The sequence below is a fragment of the Gorilla gorilla genome, chromosome 15 (assembly GCF_029281585.2).
Source record: "Gorilla gorilla gorilla isolate KB3781 chromosome 15, NHGRI_mGorGor1-v2.1_pri, whole genome shotgun sequence".
Classification (NCBI taxonomy): Eukaryota; Metazoa; Chordata; class Mammalia; order Primates; family Hominidae; genus Gorilla; species Gorilla gorilla.
In genome coordinates, this window is record NC_073239.2 from 83,053,407 (window position 1) to 83,059,406 (window position 6,000).

General features: G+C 39.1%; 1 long non-coding RNA gene across 1 annotated transcript in view; it reads right to left on the reverse strand.

The window, feature by feature from the left end:
- LOC129526787 (uncharacterized) overlaps window positions 1–4,633 on the reverse strand; it is a 28,630-nt gene extending 23,997 nt beyond the window's left edge. The window contains exon 1 of the long non-coding RNA XR_008671531.1: window positions 4,577–4,633. This is a non-coding gene — a long non-coding RNA (uncharacterized lncRNA). The remainder of the gene's footprint in view (window positions 1–4,576) is intronic.
- Window positions 4,634–6,000: the final 1,367 nt, after the last annotated feature.

The following is a 6,000-nucleotide window of genomic DNA, read 5'->3' on the forward strand; positions in this document are numbered from 1 at the left end:
GAGTGCGGTGGAGCAATTATAGAACACTGCAGCCTTGAATTTCTGAGCTCAAGTGATCCTCTTGCCTCAGCCTCCCAAAGTGCTGGGATTACAGGCAGGAGCCACCAGGCCGGGCCCGATTTCCACTATAAAGTGAAAAGTGAACTTATATGCCTGACAAGAATTCCAACTTAAAGAGCCTCCTACTTAAAGCATCAGACTTAGCAGGTTTCTCAATGTCAGCAGGAGAGAGCAGTAATTCTCCCTGAATAGGGAACTCTTTCTTCATAACGAGAGGTTCATGTCTCTAGATCAGTTCAGAAGAAAGCCTGCCAGAGAAGGACTGCCTTTGCCACTCATTTAGTTCTACTGTCTCGTAGGGCATCAAGCAGAGCACTGACATGAGTCTGAAGCTGTTACCTGCCTTGTACAAGACATGTTCCCAGGAGCAAACATCCTCTTTCATCTGAATCTCAGGTGATGGCTTGGCAGAGAGAGTTGCCTTGGTCACAGAGGCCCAGACAGTGCTGCTGTGGCCTTGCTGGTCCTGTGGATGGGACCACTGGCTCCAGTCTCATCTCCCTGGCAAGTGCCACTTGAGTTGGGCTTGAGGAGGCTGCTGTCAAATGGACCAGCAGAATAAGTGCATTTGTGCTCAGTGGTGCATCTGGAAATTGGCCCTCTTTGGTTTTTAACGGGACATTTCTCCGGCAGTTTTACCATTATCATAGACAATTAGGGTGGCTGGAAACATGGAATATTCGCACTCTTCACTCTACTTGGGCCTCAAGCACTAAAAACATTAAGTAAGTGCCCTAGAGAGCCTGTCCCCTTTAAAGAAAATGTTTAGCAATTGAAAAGCACTGTATGTCTCTACTCATTAATTTTCAAATATACCCCAGTCAATATTCTTAGCAATAATCATGACTATTTACTGCTTAGTGATGAGCTGGAGAAATGACAACAATCTTCCTTTTACCATCTTCTATTTTCTATCAGAAATAAATAGTAGCACTCAACTATTCACAATATCTACCAGCTGCCAGTATAATTTTAAATAACGTATATAAACACCTAGTTTTGGTTCCATCAACTTTTGGCAGTATTACTTAACTACCACCTACCACTATAAGTTGAGGATCTGACTGTCCCTAACTTACTGTTCTCATTTATCTTCTTTCCTTATCCATACTTCTGTTGTATATTTTCTTTTACATGACTGAGGACAATAACATTTAAGTACAATTCCATAAGCTTAATTAAATCTTCCACACTTCCTTTCTAGATTGAGTCTCAACACTAACAAGCCAATAAACACCTTTTACATGGCAATTACTATGTAAATATTGTTTATCACAGAGCCAGTTGTTATCATATAATTACTCTTCTTTCTCTACAAGTAAAATATTTTAACCCCTGGGACATTTGGAGAAAAACGTTGGTAGAGTCAAGATCAAATAAATTCCCTGTCCTTACACTCAACCCATTTCCCAGTCATATCACAATGCAGTGAATTTTCTGTGTGACCCATGACTTTGTTCTATTTGGTTTTTCCAAGATTTCAAATTGCCTTTTGTTTTTCTTGTTTAATGAAGATTAATAAGCTATTAGAATATCCTCAATTTCTCCCTGCCTTTCAATGATAGTCTTGCACGGAACCCTCGTTTCACCCAGACAACCTCCAACAGCTCTCCAATTCTTCTCTCCTTGTAAAGTAACTGTTCTCCAGGCCCAATGCACAGCTGCCATGCTGGAACTTTCCTTCAGCACACGGTCAGGTTAGAAACCACTCTGTCCTTAATCGTAGCTTTCTTTACCCTCTGAGTCCCTGAATGCCTAAAAATGTATTTACCGCCCCCCTCACCCCCCCTCCCACCCCCCCACTTGAGTAACAGTTCCGCAGGATACAGAATTCTAGGTCAAATTAAATTCAAGTCAAAATAATTTTCCCTAAGAATTTTATGGCATTGCTCCACAACTTTTAGTATCCAGAGTTGCTGATGCCAGATTTTTGGTTACAATGTGGGCTACTTGATGTGTTAGTTTGTCTCACTCTGAAACCTTTCGAGTCTTCTTTTTATTTTCACCTTTCTGAATTTGATGAAATTATTCTTACACATGGGTCAATTTCCCTTTCATACAGCAAAGCACTTGATGAGCCCCATGAAACTGAAAACTTGGGCCTTTCGTCAACTCTTGGAAATTTTACTCACAATTACAAAAAATTCTACCCTATATCACATAGTCTAAATTCTGAAACTACTATTACTCATATGTTGAACCCTGGATTGATCTTTTGCTTATTTTTTTCTTATGTTTTCTATTTATCTTCTAGTTCTATAGCTTGGAAGATTGCTTTCACTTTATTACCAAACCTTGCTGTTGATTTTTAAATATTTTAACAGAATTTTTTAATTTCATGGGTTAATCTTTGACTATTCCTTTTTTATATTGTTGTATTCCTGTCTTGACAACATATTCTCACTTCTCTTTGAGAATATAATTAGATGTTTTAAAAGTTATCTTCTGTTTCCCTAAATAGCTCTGGTTCCTCCAGGGTCAGTTTTATTTATTTGGTCATTCTTTACATATTAGTCTTCTTCCTTATATGTTGTTCATGTATATTCGAGAATGAGGGACAAGGCTGATTATTTTAGGTAGCTGGTATGGTTTCCTTCTCCTGCTTTATAGAAACTCTATAATTATTTTCCCTAACAGTCCTCTGCCCTGGTAAGGCTTATTGTAACCTTTGTGTATCTGAATGGGAAATAGCCAATGGCAGGCTTCACTTCAGGATGATGAGTGATAAACAATCTACCCAAATTCCAGAAGAAAAAAATGTTTTATTCTGGAGGAAGTAATATCCACCTAGAAGTCTCAGTCTCTGAAGATTGTTGTCTTTCTGTATAAGTACAACACGCTAACTGACTGCACCACTGGAGCTCCAAGATTGTTCTCTTTCTTTAGAGGAATGACCATTTTTTGGTTTGGTTTGGTTTAGTTTTGGCTCTTATTTATTTTTCAGTCTTGGAGTGAATCTAAGCTCGTAATTGTTCTGTAACTGGACATCAAGGAGAGAAGGAGTGTGGGGCTGACTTCTGACCCGCTTATCTTCAATAAATCCTCCTTCTTCCTGTTCTCTCTTACTACTGCCTCTTATACCTGTGACCTAGAGCCCAGAGCCTCTTAAGTTTCACAGGTAAGATCAGCTCCCACCTCCCCTCCTGGCCCTACCTGCCCTATAGCTTCCTCTGCATTGCACACTAATCAACACATTTTAATTTGCCCTCTTCTGGGAATTCTGTCTTGTTTTTTTTTGTTTTGTTTTTTTTGTTTTTTTTTGAGACAGTCTTCAGGCTAGAGTACAGTAGCACAATCATGGCTCACTGCAGCCTCGAACTCATGGGCTCAAGCGATCCTCCTACTTTATCCTCCCAAAGTAGTTGGGATTACAGGTGTGCACCATTGTGCTTGGCTAATTTTTAAATTTTTTTTTAGAGACGGGATCTTGCTATGTTGCCCAGGCTGCTCTTGAGCTCCTTGGCTCCAGCAATCCTCCCACCTTGGCCTCCCAAGCTGCCAGGATTACAGGCATGAGCCACTGTGCCTGGCCTGGGAATTTCTTGAAATCATGTATTCACCAGTGATCTCTCCTTCCAAATTCTTTTCTGTTATAAGCATATTTCTATTCATGTTTCTCTGAGTCCTGAAATTTCAAGTGTCTCAGGGAATAGGGGGAATTTATGAATGAGCAGCTTTTGCATCCTGAATCAGAAGTCCCAACACTTGTTTTGAGATGTTTAGACAAGAGGAGAGCAGTACTGTCCCTCCCCCGGGGCCAGAGAGGGGACATCAATGGAGGTTGCCTGTGAAGGACAATTGTGCAAAGAGAGCAGAATGGCTCTCTTATAAGATGAGCCACAGGAGCTGTATGGCAGCAGGGCAAAGAGACCAGATTAGAAAACCCTGAGAGACAAGTTCTTCACATGTAAATCAATTGTCTGCAGAGCTCTCATAAATAACCGTGGGTCACTTTGAAAGAGAGTATAAGAAGGAGGTTTAATTTCTCAAATTGGCAAGTGAAGCCCATTTCAACATATGTTGCAGATAAGAAAGGAAATGTAACCTTGTATTTCAGTCTGACTTGTTCTTTATAAATGTCCTTCCATTGAAGTGTTAGTAAAGTTCAAGTGAAGATCAACCTTTAGGGCACAGAAGGTCACTTCCAATGACAAATTTTTGTTTGGTATAAGATGTTTTACCTGTTACAGAAAGCCTTACCAATGTGAGGGCTGGAGGACGGGGAGAGCACCAATATTTGTTAAGATTCTACTGTATGTTAGGAATATTATGTATCTTATTTTGTTTAATCATCACAAGAACTCTATGAGTTCTTTAAATTGAATGAGCAGCCTATGTATACAAGGAACTGTGCTAGGCATTGGAATCATAATAGTCCATAAAAACAAGCCCTCATGGTATTTATAGCCTAGGGGAGGAGACAGACTTTAAATAATCACAAAAATAAGTAAAACTACACCTGCAAGTGCTACAAAGTACTACATGATGTCCAACAATATATAAATGAGAGACTTACCCAGGATGGGGAAAGGGCCAGAGAAGACATCTCAGAAAATGACATTTGGTCTGGGATCTAAAGAAATAATCATTAATCAGTTGAAGAGGAGGAGGAGGATTTTAGGCAGAAGACATAATATGTGCAAAGGCCCTGGGGTTGGAGAGAACATGGCATTTTAAATTTAAAAGAGTCTTCATTTGGCAACCACCATAGTAAATATTATTTCAGATGAGAATCATCAGTGGATTGTATTATTAAAAGATGAAAGTTTATTTTGTAGTCTCAGAGTATCTCTCCACAAGATATTTTTTATTACAAAGGGAAAAATGGTAACTTTACTGTGGAGATCTGACAGATATCACTTTAATTAAGTGCTCAAAGTTAACATCAACAGTAACAGGATAAATTGATATCACATGCTTCCTGATTTGATGCACCAAGAACACAGAATCCTTTCTGTGATAGTCCTGTCAAAAATTTATAACCTATCTCTAATCATGAGGAACCATCACACAAACCTAAAATGAGAGACATGTTACAAAATAATTGGCCAAGTCTCTTCAAAAGTGTCAAGGTCATAAAAGACAAAAAAAGACTGAGGAACCGTTCAAGATTAAGGAGTTGAAAGAGACATGGCAACTAAGTAGAATCTGTGATTCTGGGGCAGAACATTTTTTCTTTTGCTATAAAAGACATTAATGGGATAATTAGTCAAATTTTAAAGAAGGTTTGTTTATTAGAAAATGGTACTATATTTATATTAATTTCTTTATTATAATACTCCCAAGAAGTTCAGAAAAAAATAGACTAAACAAATGTGGTAAAATTTAGCATTTGAAGAATGTGTGTTAAAGATATACAAGAATTCCTTGTACTATTTTTGCAACATTTCTGTAAGTCTGAAATTACCTCATAATAAAAGTCTGGAAAAAAACAAAAAGCTATGAAAGAAAACTCCTATGAGTGGAGCTCAGTAGATAAGAGTGTGAGTTGAGATGAGGCCGAACTTACAGGGAAAAGCCAAACCATGCTGTCCTTGAAGATCGTGTTAAAGGTTTTGGTCTTTATCCTGAGAGCAGTGGGAAGCCACCAAAAGGCACAGGCAGGTAAATGACACTACAAGATGAACATATTAAAAAGATCACACTGGCTCCAGGGCAGCGGAGAGAGACTCCAGAGGATCTCGAGTAACTGAAGGTGAGACCTGCTGGATGGGAATGTATCAGGGTAAAGTAAAAAAGAGTGGTGGCAGTGGACCTGGGTAGAAGTAGGTGGATTCAAGAGGTTTTGGGAGTTAGCATTTACAAGCTAGGACTGTAAATGAACTGGAAGTGGGAGAGGAGGCAAAGAGAGGGAATGGGAGGAATCAAAATGGACTCTCAGGTTTCTAGTTTCATGAATTGGTAGATAAAGGAAGCCTCTCAGTTAAGAAAGACTAAAAG